The following is a 23,151-nucleotide window of genomic DNA, read 5'->3' on the forward strand; positions in this document are numbered from 1 at the left end:
GATTTACTCTCGATTGTGGCACGTTGTTTTCAGTACTCTTTACTCCAATCTTATCCTCTTCGTCAAATCATATAGAGCTGCAAGGCTGCTCATCGAATGACAACGTGATTGCTTTTTTTGCATCTTCATTACTTCGAAAATGGCCATTCATGATATGCACAGTGGAAGATACGATACGAGATGCATTCTTAATGAATCAAGGTAATAAGGTAATTACAAATTGATAATTTTATCATTGATTTATTAGCCGAAATGAAACGACCATATTTTATCGGAACGAATTTATATCTTGTTCTGTGAGTTTATTCACTATAATTTTATTTTATAGTATTTAAGCAATAGACATTTCATATATTGTACATATATTTATAGTTTTGTATTTTATGGTCTTATATTTATAATATTTATGTATAATCTTACATGTATAGATCGTACAAACTGATAATCTACATTGCGTTAATAATTTATATACAAGTAATTCCTTTAAAAAAATTAGCGATATTAAAAAATAACATAAGACTAGGAGAAACGTTTTGCGAAATTATGCACACGCATGCGACACGCACGATACGCTCTCGACATACCGATTAAAAGATAGTTTGATATGTGCAACGATACGCGTAGGAGTCGTGAAAAATTATTGCGATGTCTTGCAGAGCGTCTTCGTCGCGGAAAGTTTAATGGAAAAGTCGGGAGATGCGTATGCAGATAGCGGCTTGTTTATTAAACTTTACGAGATTGCGCGCGCCCGTTTTTCGCAGTCCCGACTTGGAGAAGATGAAATGTAGCCGATGGCAAAACGCATTTCGCACCGTGTACGAGTTGGATGGTTGAACATCGCTGTGTATGTATGTGTGGTGTGTGTGTGTGTGTATACACACACACACACACACACACACACACACACACACGTATATATACAAATATTAAAGCCATTTTGTACAATTCAAAATTTGCAAGATTCAATTTAAAAAATGAATCTATAATAGATTTTTTTACATTAATCGAGAATTCAACGTGTGAAGATTATTGATAAAATAATCCTTAATTTCATTACGTATTCTGCGCGATACGATAGGTCATAGGCAAGTGATTCTGCATGTGCTCGGTATAAACATAAAATATAAATTATATAAAATATAAAATAAATATAAATTATAATGTATATAGATCATAAAATGTAAAATAAACAAATGATATAAGATATAAAATATAAATATAAATATTAAATGAAACTTTGAATAGTGCGAATTAGAGATCGCGTGAAGTGAGCTTTACGTACCGCGTGTACGCCACACACGCACGCACCCGCGGCCGATTGCATTATGTAACGAGATCCGTATACGCTCACCTGCTAGCTCGTACTTTACGAGACGCGTTAGTCACGCGTTATTCCTATTAACTGTGCACGACGCAACAACAATACCGCAACGCGTCGCATACCGCATCGATAAGTTGCAGCTCGGGGAATTTATGCGAATGCGATTATATTGTCGCGGATGATGAACGCAGGATCGCGCGCGCGCGCACGTCAAATATTCCTGCGTTAATAGCGTCGCGCGGGATTCAATTTTCACGAAAGATCGATGGAAATCTTAATAGCGACGCTCGCGTCGGCATGCTCATTAATTATTCAATATGTTAATGCTGGCGCTGTTCCGCGCGATTGTAAGAATCGGATACATGCGATCGCAATTGATATACCGCGTATAAGATGAAAAGCGCGTTGTTCGAGACGACACGGTGATATATTGGTTCCATTGATGGCAATTAAGGTATCGCATTCACGTATTATATTGCGTTGCGCAGCGTGTACATGTTACAATTTTAACGCTACTTAATATTATCGTTACAGATTCAGGGACATAAATTAAATTCCTTTTGTTAATACATAGGATATTTTTAGAGACATTCGATACTGATATATTTATATGAAAACTCTCGTAAAATCAAATAAAATTATACGTAACATGAGTGTAATACGTCAAAAAAAATTAAATTTCTTTTTTAATTCGGTTCTGTAATTTCGTGCAAAATTATTTTGTCAGTTTTGAAATTTCTTCGACTGCTGCTCGATGTCGCCGACGCTAATAATCTAAGGCTCCACGCCTTAGAGACATCGACGAACGCTTGATCATCGGCGAATGTCATGCGATTGTCATGCATCATTATCCGTGGAGATACCATAGGTGAATTGAGCCGACTCGACTTTGAATAGCACATATCACGACGGATAACGACGTCAATGTCGACTTAAGCGTGCGCGAAGGACGACGTCTCCGGTCAGGGTTGCACGGCGTTACACAGGAAACATGTTAATCCCCCGTGTGCAACGGGTACATATATGCGCTCATACACGCGCATTCACACATACACATGGCCGTTCGCAAGGTGGCCAATCGGTTCGAGTGCCAAGAAATTGCGGGCCGGGTGTTTTATCTCTTCGAAGGCGCGTAAATCTCTGGTAACAATGCGGGAGTGGAGGAACGGAATAACGAAGAGGTCGAACCGAGTTCGAGTTAATAGATATCTCAAATTATTGCGTTATTAATTATATCGCTATCTCTTTCATCTTTTATACAACTTAGAATTGAGTATTGTAAACATTGATTGAGTGGCTGAGATATCAGCGGATGAGAAAAAAATATTCAAGAAGAAGGATATTTCATTGTGATTAAAAGTAATGTTTCCTTCAAAAATGCGTATAGGTGTGTTGTATAATTGCCACTTTAGCATTTCGTATGTACGTGTCTTTTTATAAATCATCCTTCTTGGGTTTTCGCCGGGAGGAATGATAATATAAAAATTAATTGCCGAGCAACGAGTGAAAAGGTGTATTTTTCGTCGTGTATAAAGCTTAATTACGGACGCGGTCGTAATGAGGGGTTTTGTCTCTCGCGGAGCAAGGCGCAGCATCCTCTCCCATGGAGCTGTAGATGAAAAAAAAAAAAGAGAAAGAGGAGTCTTGTTATCTTGATGGGCGGCCAATAAACGGATGGCAGCATCTCGCACGGCACAATAAGCTGACAGCGGCTCTCGAGGTTCAAAGACGACCCCGGTCATTTTGTACGGACTTTAATAAGAGACCTTTTCGACCTATTCGACGTTGCTTGCATCGCGTGCAATTGTCGTGAAGATATTTTCCGCTTAGATCACGGCGCGATTTAAATGTTGCTGTTGAACGATGCTGTTAAACCATTGCAGACCGAACTCACTTAATGTTTATTTCACGCGATATATCTTATTCAACGTTGCTCTGCGCTTAATAAAACTTTGTGTTGCTACTAAAAAGATAACGTCATCATTTCAGATATTTGTATTTCTAAAAATAAAATACTTCAAAGTTGTTTATGCAATTAGTCATAAATTAAAAGATATCTCAAAAAATAGAAAATATAAAATGAACGAAAAATTAAGATAAAAAATATATTTTAGATTTTATAAGTAATATTAAGATAATCTCACGTTTTAAATTTTTAATATATAATTTAAAACGTGAGATTATCTTAATATAATAAGAATAATAATTATATAATACATTAAAATTATTTTCCACATTACTTGCAAAAATTAAATCAACAAATTTGAAAGTAAAATTTGATTCATATAAATCGAACTTTTGCATTTTGTTTAGCGAACATAGCGAACGTCTTAATACAATATATTATGCATGCGTATGATAGAAAAATGTACATACGTTTATCTATTTATTTTAAAAAAGATACGCTAATGGCCGATCGTTACCTCATTGCTAGGCTTGCCCTTGAATATCCGAACAAGATAATTAATCCCGTCGCGAATGATAAATGACATACTTAACCTCGGGACACCTTGTTAGACTAGGTACTGATACTGATAATGAAGGTAGTATTTGAAATTAATATGACTTGTCCAAGAGTTTGAAGATTAGGCAATTATTTCTCTGTCGTCACACAAAATTATTATATCTAATTAGAATTATTTCTCTTATCATTAGATGTTTTAAAATGAAATATTCTTACTCTTAGCATAATGAAAATTTCAAGTAATATATTAAGTTCTCTTTAAAAAAATTTCCTGTACGTCATGTTTGACTTAAATTTTTAATAGAAAATATTTAAATCATTTTTTATCTGTTCCCGAGCAAATGAAATTTTTTACTAATGAATTGAAGATACAATCTTGAAATAGAAAAGTAATATTCTGAAATGATTGATATTTACAAAACGTACCTGAAAATCACCTTCGTTCTCGTAGGTAGTTGGTTTCGATTTATCATGTCGTGTCGTAAGATCGTCGTAAGATCGTAATAAGATAGCCGACCGTAACCGCGCGATGGTGCATAATGACCGCGGATTATGGTAATTGAGATTAGAAGTCATTTCTCAAGGCGATCTTTGGCCAGCGAGAGCGTTTACTCGAAATCGGCGCGAAACAGGAGCGTGGTCCCACGATAGAGGATGACGCGACTGCCTCCAGGGGTTCAACAAGAATCCCGATGGCGCCCCACGTCGCGAATGATGCAAAGGGAACCTCGATCGATTTTACATCGATAATGCACCGAGTTTCGCCGTGGAAACTCGAGACACGCGAATCGTATCTACGCACTGTCATTAACTTAATCAAATCATCGTTCGCGTAACCGCGAGCGACTTTCTCACGCTCGTTTATATATTATGTGCCTGCGTGCACAGTTCGCGGTTATTATGTATTATGTGCACATACGTTTAGAGGCGGTCCAGATGTTGCTCTCGCATAAATCGCTTACTTAGCGAAGGTGTATTACGATCTAGATGAATCGCGATGAATGCGCGATACGGATCGATGCGGACATTCGTTTACGATTGTGCGAAAATTCCTTCCCATGTATCTTTTTATTTAATTCTTCTTTTCGCTCTTTACGTTCTCTCACGCATTTACAGTTTTCTACCTCACTGGTCGTGCTTCTCTCCGATTATTCGATTATGCAACAGTGAATGAAATGTATCTTGGGAACTTTCTGGGGCACTTCTTCTCTTACCAACATTTAATTCTTTCATTAAATTCTTTTTCAAGTATCTCTTTGAAAGATCCTTGCAATTAGTTATTAATCTCGCTTCTGAGATATTATAAAATTTTAATTATTTTAATGGAAGGAATTCTGCAAATGAATTTATTATAATTAATACATAGTGGATACATTATACTTGTACATTTTTTAAATTAATCTTCTGATAATTTTCCTTTAATACATTAAAATATTAATACGTACTATTAATACGTTAAAGCTTTTTAAATGATGCTATTTGTACAAATTTAAATACCATGCTTTTAGCTTTTTTTCTCCGCATTTTCACTTCGAGAGCGAAATCTTTTTTCATCTCGCAAATCATTTGCCATTACGGGAAGCATCCGATCGGGAAGCAACGAAAGTCATTCTCAAGGAATGATACTCTCGCTCTCGATGACCCACAACCCAGATGCAGCAATTCATACTTTCGAAGTGCTGCAAACTTGTCGCGTAAATCGTGTCTTGCATTCGGAGCGGGTAGTTTCTGCATCGCGCGGTGGCATGCAGGAATTGCAAAAGCTAAAACGTTGTAAACCTCTGTCTCTCTCTTTCTTTTCTATCTCGGTATTTTCTATCTCAGATACTCTTTCGCTTTTTCTCCTGTCTTTGTCGGTGAATGGCTCGGCCAATCCTCCCCCTCTCTCTTTCTCTCTTTGAATCGGTTGGCAAGTGGAGCACGTCTATAAAATAAATGTGGCGGCAAATCTTGTATGCTCCGGTTGCTATTGAACTTTAGAAGTCGCCATAAATCTTTTAAATCGTCCCCATTTCCAACCTCGTCTTCGCGCGCTATCGATTTATAATAAACTTCACTCTCATCCACCAATCGTCTCGCGTAACCGCCTAAGTGCAGCATTAAGAGCGGTGCACAGGAATGCACTTGCTCATACAGCAATATTTGCATTTCTCAGATAAGGATTAAGATGAGCGGATAATTCGAGTAGCTTCGTTGCAAAGCTAGTTTTAATTTTGTTATTAGCTCGCTAAATGAAAGTCATTAATATTATGTTTTTCACTTTCCAATAATATCCTCACTTATAATTTAAAAAATTTTTTAAATTAAATTTTATTACTAAGTGTATATTTAAGACGAAAATGGAAACTCATAGTTTTAATATTTGAGAGGAAATTTTTGCCTTAATTAAGGAAAAATGAGTCAATTATAACATCTTATTTTATATAATCTTTTTTGGTTTAAGCAAATCATTAAGTGTTTATTGTTGTTTAATTCTGTACTAATGCGGCCGATCTCATTTCTTTTTTCGATTAACGCTCGACATGATCATCCTTGCTCTAATCAGTTCTCTTATCGTTTTCATAAAAATACAGGACATGTAACTGCATAAGTCTTCGATGTTATGGGATTCTCAAGCAAGCTTCTTTGTCGAACTATCGGAACGACGAGTCGTAAAAGCCTCTTGTAATCGAGGCCACCCGCTTAATTAGATCACTGTACTACGTGAATGCGTGCATACAGGCTCTTATACATGCTCTCATTATATTTACGCTGCACTTACGATTATCACATTTTTAGATCACCCTATCGTCGGCATCCAACGCGCTTCTCGTCGCGAATCCTCGAACCAGGGTGGGTCTCGTCGCAATCGCTTGCGAAACGAGCCCATCCGGCGTTTACATAAGCCCCTAATGCACGATCAATCTCGGCAGGCGATCGATCGTTCTCCACCGAGCTAGCGAACAAGCGATCGATCAATCAACAACCGGGCGTTCTCGAAATTGCGGCGGCCATTATCATACCGCGGCGGTCACTCTGATGTAATTATGATCCGCAAAGCAGCGGCCATTGTCGGTCGTTCCGCAAGGAGCCGTCCGGTATTTTAATTATCAATCAAGCCGACCCGGTGAACGTAGCGCACGCGAAACGGCGGGGCGCCGCTCGAATCGTAATTAAATTCGGACGTTGCCGATTGAAAAGATATCGGAAAGACAGGAACTGGAAATGGAATGCTCGCGGGAATATGAGGAGTGTATGTTATGTGTGTCATAAAACGGCGACGATGCGACGACGCGGACTTTACGGTCCGATATAGCGGAATCTTAATTTGCCTATCGGCGAAGTGTAACGGGCGCCCACGCGATGAAAAGCAACGCCGGCGATTCGCGTGTGCAGTGCATCGGATGATGCATTGAAACATCTCGGAGTGCGGCGATATCGCCCCGCGGACTCGCGCGCATCCGACCTCGAAAAGGCTGATATGTCGAGGTGTGTTTCGCCGTATTATTTATAGAGCACCGCGCATCGAAAGAGAATACGCGAATCGATACGGATTTTTCCCCCCGAGTATGAGAACATAATTGCAGGTTACGTCCAGGTGAAAAGAGACGAGGGAGGGTACTGATAAGCGTATGGTGACGCTTGATAAACGACGTTTGAATTCCTCGCAGCACGAGATATTCCACGATTTTTTGAAACCCTCTACCGTATACGGGGTGTCTCAAAGTCCCCCGTACATCCTTTCGTTCTTGAAATAATTTGGAATAAATATTTTTTTCCGGCGAAAAGATTTTTTACACCAATTTATTTGTTTAATATCTAAGATACAACTTAGTTTGAAAAATTAAATGAGGTGTATAAATTTATTTTGCACTTTGTTTTTTAAATTAAATGTTTTTTAATTTCTCAAATTTTTGATATCTTATACTTAAATGTCATAAATTGGGCAATTTTGTTAAAGAATAATTAACTCTGAATTGCTTGAAGATTCTGTAGACAAAAGGAAGTTTGGAAAATATAAGACATCCTGTATGCAGCGAACGCATCCTCGAAGGACAGTTGCGGCCCGCGGCGCGGCGGGTGTAATATCGAAAAATGTTTATCACCGAATATTCTGTATCTCGATTATTTATAGACGTACACGCGAGAAGAGACCCGTAAATCTGCGAAAATTTTTATATGACCGGGCTTATAATTATGGGATACTTCGAGCCAGAGAAAAGGCTCAGCGATTGTGCATGCTGTTTGCCATATACATTGATAGAGACTCCTTGGCAAGTGCACAACGCAATACAAATGATGTTTGAATCTTTATGACCAAAAGGCAACTCGCATTTCTTAACCAGCCACGACAAATACATCCGTTTCGGTTATCCGCTTTGATACAAATATATCGTTGGAAATAAGATTAAAGTGCAAATTAATTTTATGAATTTTATTATTTGTACAAATTATATAATCTGATCATATTAAAATTAATAATTAAATAATTTTATTTTTCTCTGCTGACATAAACATAAATAATTTACTAGATAGAGATATACGTTTTACATAATCGTAGCAAACTATAAATTTGATTGATAGGCAAATAATTTCCATGATTTACTTTCTTGTTAATTGTCTATTCGCTTGCTTGTTTTCTCAAACTTGAACGGAGTATAATTATTAGAGAGTAGATAATTAGAGAGTAAAATGCAGCAGACAATTATTTTTCAGATAACGCATGTTCCGAGCAACGTGTGAAAGGTTTGGAAACGATAGCTTCTTATGCATTCCGATTCTTTTTTTCGAATACGGGAGAGTGAATGCTTCTCTCGAAGCGAAGTGAGAGCAAAAGATGATAGATGAATTTTTGAAATCAATTACTCTCAAACGAAAGTGAAAATGAGAGCATCATTGAGAGTACATCACTGCGTGCATCCGATGCATCTGAGATCATGTGATGGCCTTGAACCACTCACCTGCTCGGGCATGGCGTTACGCTCAGATTATCTGATTATAATAACGGGACGAGTATGCCAATCGACGGTGGGCTTTAATTGCGACGAATTGCAGGCTCCACTACGTCGCTCAGATGAATTTAATGGCGATCGTCGCGCAATCGCGGTCCGACTGAGCGATACCGTTGATCTTGCACTGTAATCGCTGCAATTATGTTAAAGAGAAGAGTTAGAAATGAATTGTCATACTTCTGCAAATGAGGTACTTCTTGGTAGACGCAATTGCAATTCAATGCATTAATCTGCTTTTATTAATCGTTAAGTACATTGATATATATCTCCAATAAATTTATTAATTATAATAATATTATTAATTATATAATAATAATAATATCCAGTAGCAATTGTAAATTCTGTTAACAAAGATTTTTGCGATTAAATTAATTTGAAAGCAAACTCTTAATTGCTAGTTATTATTTAAATTCTTTTATAAGCAAAATATTTGCTTATAAAATATCATCTCTTTAAAATCTCTTAAAAATTTTCTACTAAACTTCTAAATTATTTTTTTATTAAATGCAAACTCTTTTGCGCTAACATAGCTTATATGTCATGATCATTTTCTTCTAATATTTTTATTAAATTCTTATCGCAATTTTATTTTTTTTTTGATTGACTTAAAATGCATCGATGCAGTATTAACTTTCAAATATCACTGAAATATATAGTGAAAAGCAAATCTCATATTGCTCATCTTTTGTTTCGCTCACCTGGCTTTTACTGACCGCAAAAAGATTCAGCGTAATCGAATACAAGAAATATTTTTGCGTATGATCTTCGCGAATGATTCTTTCACCGCAAATTCCGACGTAACTGCTAAGTTGTCCATTCGACTCCCATTATCGAAATATCAATCACCAATAGCCCTTTTCGCTTGTTTTCTTATTACGCACGTGCCTATGTTCATCGGGATTTAAGTCGATACTAATAAGATTCGTGCTCAAGTCAATGGGATTTCGACTGGATGGGACGTCGATCAAAAATCATTTCCTAAGACTAATCCGAAATGATTACGAATTGTCATGAATAATTATGAATTCCTGATATCTAACTTGTTATAACTTTTATTATTATCTTCATTTCTTTAAAAGTTTATTAGAAAATTTTGTTTGAAGTATAGAAATATTAATTCTAAAATAGATTTTATTTTGACTTTGATTTTACTTCGATTTTATTTATAATATAAATATAAAATTAATCTTATTTCAATTTTATATTATATGTTACGAGCTTTTTATTAAATACAAAATTCTTACTTATCTTTTATATTTTCGTACATCGCGATTCAGAATTACAATCGTGAGAGAATGTGCGATGTCCTGAGTATCTATTCCACATAAAAAAAGCATGATTTATATTAAAAAGCATGATTTATACGGCGACTCGAAATTCGTTGGCTTTTGCTCACCTTTAATTTTTCTTATCGAATAAACGAGTTTGATTTAACTTCGATCGTTGGTTCGATACGTTTCCATAAAGTATACGGCAAGCCAGGAATTGGAATTGCCTAAGTCTCGACTCAGATAATTAACACGATATTAAGAGTTATCTTCGTAGATTCATCGATTCAGGATCTCTTTCCTCGAGCTGCTCTCCCAATCCTTCTCGAGTTCCAACCTATATTCGCCTAGCGTGAGTTACGGCCTTCTCTCACGCCAAGTCGCGTTCCTTACATTCGCGAAAAAGCGAGCGTATCGCTATTGCCGTTTAATGATTACATGAGTTTATCATTCACAACGTTTTATTATACCATTAGTAATGAGAATAACTGATCAAACGATGACAATGTTGCTTAATTAGAAATCGCCGAACGAAATTCATATAATATTTCTTCTGTTGTTTGTACCGCTTTTATTTGCTATAGAATTTCGTTAATCTAGATTTTTGGACGTATACAAAATTGTTAGAAACATAAATAATTGTAGCAAGAAACTACATAATTAGTAAGAATTAGATCATCCACTAAAAGGTTTAATGTGACTTCCGCACATTTCTATGACTGTAGATTGGATAATTTTAAAATATTTGATCCATCTTAAAAACCTAAGTCTTAAATTAATCGCAGTAGATAACGCACGCTATAAGTTACTGATTTCATGCTTTTTTGCTTCTGATAATCTCTTTATTATCACGGAAATGTCAGACTCTAATTATTTATTAACTCCCTAAGTGTCAGCCGGAAGATACGATTCGCATTATAATGGCTCGTTATATTTTAAGCAATTCAGATAAAACTGCAACGTTTTTGCACATCGTCGAATATTTTAGAATTAATTATTTAGGCATGCAAAAGATTCCAACAATAATTAGTTTCTTCATAAAAAAACCGAGTAAATGCATGGTTAAAAATGCAAGCGTTTATACATTCGGAGAATTAGTATGTATATTTTGAGCGCCGGATGCGGATTAAATCGGGTCCGCTCGATATATCAGGATAATAATTCCGGCGGTGTAAATTTAGCCGGACTGGACGTGATCCATTGATACGCTAACGCGTATCTCTGATCTCTCGGCTCGTGATCATTGATATCGTAAATCGTGAGATATTCCTCGCTTGTGGCGGATTCCATTTTTGATTATCGTCTCTCGCGAATGAGAGGAGAACTTCCTTCCAGCGTGTCAACCTTTATGGGCATCGTTACGAATCGCCATGAAATCGTCGTAGAGCAAGCGTCGGCGATGGCGGACGCATCTTCCATGTGAATTACGTATCGGTCAATCCTTCCATCCTCCGGCTTTTTCTGTTTCTGTCCACCAGAACGCGTCGAGTATGCGCCTTTAAAACGCCGCGAAACTGCTCACGCTCGTCCATGCGCGGAAAAGTGCAGCGCGCGCGTTACGCATGCAGCTGCGTGCCATAAAGATTCATGCCTTCCGCTGCATCGCGTTGCGTTCGTAAAAGGGTAACGGAATGCAGAATAACGCGTATGCGAGATGTAACCACGGCGGAATAAAATATTCTATCTTCGTATCGTTTCGGAATGAGAGATTTCCTAGTTCAGACTCACGGAACAGCTTTATATCGCAGCTCCTTCTTTAAATTTTCACACACCGCAGATTGTTAAATATCTTCTTTCTTTTAATTGAGATATATCATCTGCAATGGCTTTGTTAATTTTTTGATAATTTATGATGAATTCTTGGATGATATTAAGGAAACATTTTTGTAGTGAAAGGATAAATACAAAATATTAAATTCTAATCTGTAGAGATAAAATTTATTTAAAATTAACTTATTTTGTGATACAACTTTTCATATAATTTATTTATTTTATTTTTTAATTTTTTTATATAATTTATTTCTGCTTTCCACGAATGAAGGATTAGGATGTAATTTATAAAGTTAAAAGAGGTATTTAAAAATCATATTTTCTTTGTTTCGTCAGCTGATACTTATACCAAAGAAACAAATTCCAGATAAAATTCCTCACGGCGAGTCGTGACGAATTCGCTCTTCTTGCTCGGGCGCAAATTGCGCACATTAGTATCCTGCGCTCGGGGCGTTCTCCATCGAGAGAAGATATTCCATGACTTTCGCGTACTCGTTCGTCGTAGTCGCGTCCATCGGGCGTGAAGGTTCCGAGCATGCAAACGGTACCCCTTCGTGGTAGCCAAGATGCGTCGAAAACCCCGCGAGCATCTTCTCACGGTGGCTCGATCGCAGATTTCCCTCTCCGCCCATCTACACCTTTCGTTTCGTCCTCCTTCGAGGTATCGTGAAATAATGAAAGCTCGATGAGAAAGAGAGAGAGAGAGACAGACACGGGAACGGCGACGCAAACGACGGCCGGCAGGAGCAGAGTGGCACAGAAGGTACGAACCGAGAGAGTCGCTTAGGCTGAAGTGTATTAGAGGTGTAGGCACGTTCGACACGGTACAGATGAATCGCCGGGGTCGAGAGGTCGCTGATAGATGAACCGAGATTAGACCGCTTCGGTTATCTTGATTTCACCAGTACGGATTCCATCGATGCAACTACGAGCGCATGTGCTTTCGTATTGAAATCTGGTATTTCGTTTCCAACCAGGAAGCCAGCGAGGAAAGGCTCTCTGCGCCAAGGAATACGAACAACCCGCCCACTCGATCGGACTTCTGTAATCGATATTTGACTCGAGATTAAATAAACGTCATGATTTCGGTAGGAAATTAAATTATTTCCGTAGAATTCGTGACGAACGCCATTATGTTTAATCGAATGTTCAGATTGGAATAAGAAGCATTGAATGTCGTACGACGATTTACATTAATTTGCTATTTAACTTTATTTTTATTTTATTTAACTTCATCACTTTTTTATCATTTCGATTTCTTTGAAACATGAATTATTTCGTAATTTCACGTAATGATTAATGATGTACTAAACTTTCACATATTATCTACGTAACATTTACACTATTTAGATTTGCAACATATACGTTATAATGTTCTTCGCGTACATAATATTTCTGGAATATAGATTCCGCGCTCTGCACTGTCATGCGTAAAACTTTTTCTCTAGCAAATTTCTTGATTTCTCCCGATCACATAACTCCTGTCACATCTGTCGTCACAGCTGTTCCTGATAAATTACGGAGGAATACACAGTTCAGCTCTTATACAGAAATGGTTCTTTCCGTGAGGACCATCAAAGCTTTTTACGACTCCTGGGTTCGACAACCCCGGGAATATAATGTATTCCGTAACGATACCTATGGATCATACAAACAAGGGGTATCATTAAATTCCAACGAATCGGATCGTATCTCAAAATTATCGCGGCGACCATCGTGGAGATGTTCCGTTACTTCCGCCTTTCCCGATCGTGGGAATAACGGGCTACTCCGCGATATCGATCGATAGGTCAATAATCGTCGTCATCGTTCGTCCAAGTCGTCACAGTTTTCAATCATTCGCGATACAAGTCGCGCCGCGGCTTATCGTTGACGCAATCGATGACACGATAATTTGCTTTCTTTGAAAAGCAATTTTCCGTGGAAAAAAAACCCTGATTAGATAGCGAGCGGTAATAACGATCTATTCATAAGTCGCGTTATCTCTCGAATCAGAGAGATAACTCCTAATAATGAGTCTTCTTCGAGATTTTCATCATTGCCGTGACCGTTGTTGCGCGAAGACCCCGCGATGACATCTATCCACGATGATTTGACGCGTTAAATGTCTCGACGTTAGAATTAATCTTCGCGTGTTTCCAAGCTGTACATACATCTCGACTGCGTAACATCGTGCGATTTCGCACGAACGTTCGTGGACTCGTGCGCGTCCACGCATGTCGGCCGCGCGTTGTAGATGATTATCCGAGCCGCGAAACGAGGATTCGAATCATCAGATGTGGATGCGCCGGTTTACAACCGATCGTTATTGTGATAGGAATTCCTCCTCGGTGAGGTGATCGGCCGCTTGTTTTCGCCCGATATACGCCTCGGTGTGTGCGTGCGCTCTGCACGGATGCGTTCTCGCAGGTGCCCGTGTGTTGCAAAAGCCCATCCTCGAGAGCTCCGAGTGCACGAGGGAGTCCAAACATGCCGATAATTCAACCGCGTTGACCACCAGCTCGCCGTAGATCTCCAGGATCGCTATTGTTTCGCCAGAACTTTGTGTAATTCTCGTCGAGCATTGAGAGCTCCTTGACTTTTCCCTCCTTCTCTTCTCTCCCGCGTCTCCCTCTTTCTTTCCCGTTTCCCTTTGCTTCTCTGCAACATTTCTTTCGAATCTCTCCACCGCGCGCTCTTACGTAAGTTCTACCGTAAACCGGGCAGCGTGGTTATTCCGTCCGACGCAATTTACGTTTGGAGGGCCGATCGTGGAGCGAGGAAATTCCAGCGCGAGGAATACTCGATGTGCGAGCCGGCCGTTTATAAACCGCGTTCTCTCTCTTCCTCGCTGTGGGTGTCTTAGAAAATTATAACTTCCGCCTGAGAGGCGAGAAAGATGTATGGTTTAAGTGTAAGGGGCGAATTACTAAAGTGGTACTCGCACGTCAAGTGTTCCGCGTTGATGAAATAAATCGGCGAGAGTCTTTGTGGTGTGTCAGGTCGCTATACGTATTCGTCGATTGATGCAAAAATTAGATAATTAAACATTGAATCTGTGATTAATTATTTTTAATGAAAAAGATATTATTTTTCTTAAAAATAATATCTTTTTCATTAAAAATAATTAATCACAGATTCAATGTTTAATTATCTAATTTTTGAACTTTTAGGAAGAGATATTACTTTATATTCTTTATTTTTTATTTTTTGTTATATAAAAAAAATTTAATTTATTTTGACTGATTGCTTCAAATTTAAGAGACATTTTCTTATATAAATTACTTTATTTAGATATCTTTTTATCTACTAATAAAAAGATGTCGTGTAAAGAATTCTAAAAAGATTGGAGATATCTCTAGATGATTGCACAGTTTTCAGTATTCTAAACTTTCACGTACAAGACTTGAGAAGATTGTCGACGATAATCGAGATCGCGCGAGATCTACGAGAATTTACGCGTGAATGTTCTTACGTAAGTTGCGCTATTAGTTCTGCGATAATCATATCGCGTTCAACACCTTTTGAGAGAGAACATTCCGAGATTTTCCGTGATGCGATGTACATTTTTGAAAAATGTATTCTTATGCAACTGCGACGAATTGTATCTGAAGGATCATAAAAGTACGCCAAAAAGGAAAACAAAAGTATTGAGTAACTGTTGAAGGAAAATCCTCCGTAATATACATGTAAATGCGCTTAAATGTTACACAGAAAAAAGCAATTAAAAAATTTGAAAGAAGCTGATATTTATCTCCAGATAATCGATCGGTGAAATCCATGTTGAACTCCTAAGTTGATCTTTTAACACAGAAAAATGGCGATTTGGAAAACTATAATTCAGATTTTGCTCATACTATAATTTACGAAAAATTGCATAGCGTGTCAAGGCAAAATTACAGCACAAATACTATAATTATAGTCTAGTAAGCAGCGCCGACTACTGAAATATTTATTCGAAAAAAAGTTTTATTATCATAGAGTCGCATTATGTTGTATTTGAGAAAAAGAATATCGTTTCCCACGCAGTAATGAAACGGTGTTCCGTATGATGGTTACTTGTCGCCGAAAGAAGATTTATCGCTTTTTCTTAGCGATAATGCACATGAGAAAGTTTTTGCACTGGTATTATATGATATTTAACATAATGCTGAGATTTAATAGAAAATTTGCATTGAATTGTCGTTTATGTTTGGAAGCTAAGCATGCACAATTAATTCATATTATTAGATAATGTCACTTTTGTGCTAATGCGATACGCATTCCACAATTAATATGTAATTGTCTAGATTTGCAATTTCTCATTACAATACTCGCGGAAATATTTTACTATTTAAATAGATACTATTTAAATAGATTATATATATAAGATTATATATTATCCATTTTTAATTTAATTGTTTTCATCCAAAAATAAAACGGCAATCCTTAACAAGCAGTTGTGTAATTGCGCTGAAAACATTTCTGGTTTAATGATGCGCGAAAAAAACAAGAACAAGATTTTGATCGCGATTGGAAAGCCGCTGTTTCAGAAAATATCGTCTATGACAGCAGGTGTGCGCGACGAGTGTATGTACGTCGCATAGCCAGTCTTGCTCAATAAAGCGCCGTGTGAATGATTGCGAGAGGCGTGCACGCAATTCATTTTGCCAGTGCGAATTCCAGCGTTGGTTTTTCATCAGCGCGAACCGCGCCTCGATTTTCATCCTTTTAGTTGGTCACGACATGACTATGTTCCCTTGGTTACCCCTACGATCACCCCTTTTGCAGCCTTTTTCTATATGCAAATGTCTTTCACAATCGTTCTTAGAATCTTATCTGAATGTCTCGAGTTAATAAAGTTTAACAGCTTAACGAAGCACTATTAGAAATATGACAGTTATAAATAATTCAATAATTCCATGCGAAATTTAAATTTTCTAAATTATTAATATTTAAATTATTATATATTAAATTATTAAATTTTTTATATTATTATTTCTTAGGTACAAATTAAAAATTAGATAAGTGAATAAGTAACTTAAATTTAAATTAAGAAATATTGCATATAGAAAATCGCGGAATTCGGATGAGCTTCAGAGTTGATTTGTGTGAAACAAAATCGATAGAACTCTATTTAGCCTCTGGTAAAACTGTTCCTGGTACTGGCCATACGTATTAGATATTTGTATGTAGATGTATGTGCTAATGCACATGGACGCGCGCGCGCGCGTGTGTGTGTGTGTGTGTGTGATATACGCGCTGTCGCGCTGCGAAATTTAGTGACGGTAAATAAAATTTCACTTTAGCGTCGGAATTTTTTGTCTGTAATTATTATGGTTCATCTCGTCTCGTTCGCCGTTCGCGTTCTTTTCTTACTGCAGCCCGACGGGGTCTTTATTTTTCGATACGTAGACACTTAGATCTTTCTGTTTTACTGCGCGAAAGCCTTCTCGCTTAGCGAAACTTTATGCACGGGTCGTGCATAAAGTTTAATCGTTCGCGATGCAATGATGAGTCACGTTTTTGCCATCTGACACTCGATAAGTTAATGCGGAATATATTCTGTAATTGCTTTCCAATGGATCGGATCTCGACAGGTAGAAAAGGCGCTTAAAATATCTTATATCACAGTTTTCTCTCGGAATAGGCAAATCGTGCATCAATTAAATTCCATCATGAAGAAAGTTAATAGAAACAAATATTAGATTTTCACTCGCAGTATACACGTATACACATATACACGTACAATACATTCTATACATACAAACGCAAGTCAAAAAAATTATGAAAGGAATTACACGTTTTTATTATCTATTTACTTATATTGCATACAGAGCGCTGTCATTTTCTAGATAATATCTAATGTAAACAGGAATTCTTAATTAATAAAAAATTTTTACTTTGTATTAGAGAGATCCAAGAGGTGGTAAATATTAATCATTAATATAATTCCATTGTTCAATATTCTATTTCTATATTTTTATTTTATTTTTTATTTTAATACTTTATTTTTTACATTTTCATGTACACGTGATAAGATTTACAGTTGCGTTAAATCTGGAATTGGCTAAAAAATGTGAGAATGCCGGTCGTTTTATCTCGGCTCCTTATCTCAACCTTCGCGTACGAAACGATCGAGTTCTAATTACTCCGGGGTAAGATCGTTTATCTCGTTGCCGAGGCTGCCACTTCGTTTCGTCTCCATCATCCGTAACACTTTTGCGGACTGCTCGTATGTCGTGCGCGCACGCGAGACTCCATGCACGGTGGGCCATATAGAATTAAAGTTATTGAATACTGTCACTCGGATTAATTATTGCCGCAAACGGAGAAGATGAGGAGGAAGAAAGAGAGAAAGGACAGGCACACGCATAAATTCCTCTCGCCTTTTTCGAGCCTTTTACTGAATGAACGATTCTCTATCGGCAGTCTTCTCTCTCTCTCTCTCTCTCTCTCTCTCTCTCTCTCTCTCTCGGTTCTCTCCAGTCATTATCTCTTCTTTCACTGTCGTGTTATTGAGCCGGGCTCTGGAGGTGTATTTTCAAAAAAATTATTCCTTCCCATAGAATTTGCGTAACATCGAAAAAACTTGGGAATTATGTGTTCTTATCCGAATAATTTCTTACGTAAATTTTTAATTAGAGATTCTGTCAAATTTCTGAATAACTTTAACATTTAGGAGTGAACTCTGAAATATAATTATGACGAGATAACGAAGAGAGAAACACGATGGAAGAAAACGTGATTGAAAACGTTAGTGAATCTAACTCGAAAATTTTAAAGCGATTAGATTATAGTATTAATGATATAATAATATGTCAAACGCGAGAGCCAAGATATATCAATATTCGTACTATGCGTTTAGGCATGGCGTTCGCTCGATGAAACTATGATTATCTAGTCGCTAGATACATGGCAACACGTCGACGTTATGAACGCCGTGGCGGTGTCGTAATGCGCATTGTAACCTGCCTTTATCAATGAGAGTGTGTGTCGTACACGTAGACGCGTATGTAGGTTACACGCGATGCACGATGATTAATGTGTATTCTGTGTAATCGGATGGTCTATTGCGCGATGGACGTCGCCACGGTCTGTGATAAATTATTGAACGTGTCTCCTCTCGGAGTGCGTTACGCGTCGCGGCCGCGTTTTACTTTTCCACGACACGAAACGGAGTCGGACTCGCGAAGTCGTTCGGCTTCCGAAGCCGGTGTAAACGCGAATTATCGCGGCATTCTTCACGTAGGAGTCCTGGATTTAATCGAGATCCACGAGAGTCGCGCGTAAAAGGGGAAAGGTGATCGCCGGACGTTAAAGGCTTTTCCTTACTCCGATCTAACGACTTCGTCGGATAGAGCCGAATGGAAAGAATGGCCGTCATAAATTACGGCCGTTGGTTTCTAACGAAGGTGTGTTAACCCACCTACCTACCAGAGGTGAATTGCGAGAGACAATCCTCCGCAGCAGGCATAGCCGCTCGCAAAAGCCGCGTTTCTTCGCTTCGCTACGACGTGAGCGCGTGTTTACGATTCCCTTTCACCTAACGGTTCCCATGCCAATATTCATGGGGGGAAGAAAGGTCTAGCAATCGGGAAAAAGCGAAATCTACCTCGTTTATTCTTTTTCCTTTTATTTCTCTTCCGAGTGATCGATGGTCACTCTTTAGTCGCGCGACAACGTCGACGAGGCTGTTATTAATTAGCCATCAATTCACATCATATTCTATCTAATTCGCCAATTAGGATACATGTTTCTTAAAAAATAAATCCCGTCTAACAATATTGTGAATATACTAATACATTTTACAATTTAATTGACATTTCTAAAAATAGGATTATATAATAAAAAATATGTGTAGAATAGAAATTTTATACTTTCTTGTTATTAATAATTAATCTGTTCTAAAAAGGACCTGTTCTAAAAAGTTTTAAACATGTTTTAATTAAAGCGAATTGAGCAATAAATATAATATCTAAAATAATTTTTTTTTTACAGATATTTATACCTTTCTCGTTGCTGTTGCCTGTAAAAATATCGCGATTAAAATCTATGACCGCATGTGTTTTCTCCCAACAAAAATCGCGTGCGTCATACACATTTCTCTTGGTGGCGAGAAAGGTGGCTCGAATGGACCATTCCTTCCGAGATGTTGCGGCGGCGAGTAAAATCGCCGTCACGATACTTTACACTCGTGTCGTACCACTCGTTGGGGCAGGTTATGGACCGTGCATAGGATCTTCCGCGGTGCGGTGAAAATCCGCGAGATGCGACTCGCGGAAGCTTGGACCGGGTGCAAGATTGTAAAATCGTTATTCCAACGATTCGATGGCAGTTCAGGCCTATAGCTACCATACAATAAGATTAGGCGTGGCATGGAATCGCATGAGTTCAAAGAGTTTACGATTCCATTTGTTTCCGTTTTCTGAACACAAAAGAAATAAGAAATGTATGTTAGAAGAATTGAACGCGCATCGAAACATCATGTTGAATTGCATGTTTATTTTAATACAATTGTGCATTTTTTAATTTACATTATAATTTTCTTAATGTTAATAATTTAATAGGAAGAATTTAATAGAATATTTATTAAAAAGATTTCGTGGAGAATTTCATGTTGGTTAAAATAGAAATATTTACGGACAAGATTTAAAATAAATCAACTACTGCTGATAGCAACCAGCTCTGCCGTGCAAAAATCGTCACTCGTAATTACCGGTCACTAGATAGTATATAGTAAACACGTGCAGGTGTACGGTGCAAATGATGGTGTCTGACGATCGTGACAGAGAACGTCTCGTGAATCTCGACTTCCCGCTCGTATTTCCTTCCCGATTGATTCCTCGGAAATGGCGGGCATAAATCTCGTTACTTTTATCGATGAAAATTCCGCAAAAGATGATTGCGGAAGTTTTCAGTGTAAATCACGATGATAACGCAACATATCTCCGCAAGATATATAAATAGGAAAAGGGTTAAATTAATCGGTAATTGCCACACTTTCGTGATATTTTGAACATTCTTTATTTTCATTTGCGTCAAATACATTTTTTATTTTTAATTAACAGCTTGGTGCGAAAAAAATTATTTTTGCCACTTATTATTAAGCAGCAAATTACTTTTCTCTGCGAGTTTTCTTGGATGTTCTGTCGTGAATTCTTCTCATTAAAGTGCCTGTGCTGGTGTCGCGAGCTATTAAAGAAACTTTCGCGATCTTTTACGACACATTGGCGCGAAACGGTAGCTCGTTTACGGATTCCAAGGATTTTTTGCTATTTTCCTTGCGTGTCTTGCCCTATGGATATTTGATCGTAAATATCGAATAGATTGAATTACTCGTTTCTGTGTAATGTGCGATGGTGGCAATTACGCACGTTGGATCATCGGCATTCTATAATGAGGTTTTTCGATTACACTCATCGCCGTATCGTTTGTGTTCTTTTTTCTACGCTCGCGAAGCACGCTTTTCGAATCCACGTGATATTACTTCATCAAATTTTTTTACCGCGTGTAAATTGCGCACTTTATGCGCCGAGATTTTTGTAGACGTACAGAAGATTGCATATTAATTTCGAATGAGCTTAAATAGCGTTGTTTTGCATGCAGAAATCCTGCCAGACAAGAATAATTACCACTTCTATAAGCAATTACATATACGTACAGACGATCTCGGAATAGTGATTCGGCCGTGTCTGATAAAGAACGATGAAAATAATAATATAAGGAAATTTGGGAAAAAAATGGAAAGAAAAATACATTTTTATGTATGTTTTACAATACATAATTTAAAATATTTCTAATCATGACACTTATTAAAAATATATTTTTTATTACCATCGATTTGCACGAGAAAGAAATCTCCCGGCGTTGTGTGCATTTCTGGACAGATGCAAGCCAGCGTCGTGGACGATATATCGAAACTGTCCCGTATTGGCGCGTAAAATATTTGACGGCACAATGAGCAGACGGCGGTGACTCGCAGAAGGCATCTCATGCGGCGAGCCACGGTACACCGCGTTATTTACGCAACATACTTTAGGATCCTATCTATAAAATACCGCGCGCGAATCCGTTCGCTCGCTGCTCTCGAAGGAGCCGAAGAATACTCTTCCTTGTGCCGGGCCGACGTTGTGCGTAAACAACTCGATATATCGCCCGCTCGCAAAGTCCGGCCGATCATCCGGCGATTTTTAATCGTTCACGGTTGCGCGCCTCGCGCAGCGTGAACCTAATCGTTCGCCGCGATTAATTCGCCGCTAATAGCGCCCGCCGCTCTCACGCGGATGATGTTTTTCTCGTTTCGCAAGAGCTCCTTTAATGCACTCACGTCTTTTTGTCGGAGATGCAATATTCGCGATGATTATCGCGAGACGATTGTCCGCGCCGCATAAAATTTCGCCCTCATTTCCTCGTCGACAAATCGGCCATCGAATAATTCTCTCATCGCTCTTCGATCGGAGCGCGCTTGCGATTTTCTACTTGTGCAATATCGATTATGTCATTACGCCGCGATTCTTTCCCTTATCGGCGCGTAAACAGCCATAATCGACGCGATTGTTTCTCATAATGCTTCAATGCACGGTGGCTCAACCGGGACTTGGCATTATAAGTTCTCTCATGCATTATATCGAAACTTGCTTAACAAAAACAAGGATACACGAATATATTTAGCTTATTTAAAGTTTTTTTATTAAATATTCATTTATTGATTTATTCATTATATTACATCGTACTGTTATTTACACAGGTATACTTCGCATTTCTGAGCTGCATCTATCATTGAAAAATATTGTGATGTTATATCTTTACTCAATAGCCTTGCATTGATCTTATCTGTTTGAATCTTTGCCGAACATGCTTAAAGATGCGATACCATCGATTCCCCGAATTTTGCTCTCTTGAGAAACCCATGGATAGTTTGGAGAACGTCACCGCGTGGCCAGCGGTAGCCCGCGGCGTAAAGTACAAACGTGGGCCGCGGTGGATCGTATATATTCGCGTTGCAATACATAGTGCATAAGAATGTGAACGCAAGAGCGAGATATACCGCACTATTCCTGGCACCGGCCTTTCTCGCAATTCATTTGCATGCAAGAAGTTCGCATGCTCCGTCGTCGCCGTCGCCGCCACCGTCGCCGTCGCCGCCGCCGCCGCCATTGCCACCATTATTTTTATTATTATTATAAAGTGCATGTTTCCTACCCTCGCGTGCGCGTTACATCGTACTGTCCACCGGGTGGTTTACAAGCACTATAAGTTTTATCGGGAGGGTCGCGGAGGAGTGTTCGTCTATTTTTCCTGTCGCACGGCGCGAACCTCCGTATTTTATTGGTCGATGCCGTTGTAGCGTTCGGCAAGAGACATATTTTCGATGTG

The 23,151-nt window shown here is 38.3% G+C and overlaps 1 protein-coding gene across 2 annotated transcripts in view; it reads left to right on the forward strand.

The window, feature by feature from the left end:
- Positions 1–23,151, forward strand: part of LOC105422001 (uncharacterized) — a 164,802-nt gene that overhangs the window by 58,414 nt on the left and 83,237 nt on the right. The window lies entirely within an intron of this gene.

The sequence above is a fragment of the Pogonomyrmex barbatus genome, unplaced genomic scaffold (assembly GCF_055798465.1).
Source record: "Pogonomyrmex barbatus isolate J1 unplaced genomic scaffold, ASM5579846v1 scaffold13, whole genome shotgun sequence".
In the NCBI taxonomy this organism is placed as follows: domain Eukaryota; kingdom Metazoa; phylum Arthropoda; class Insecta; order Hymenoptera; family Formicidae; genus Pogonomyrmex; species Pogonomyrmex barbatus.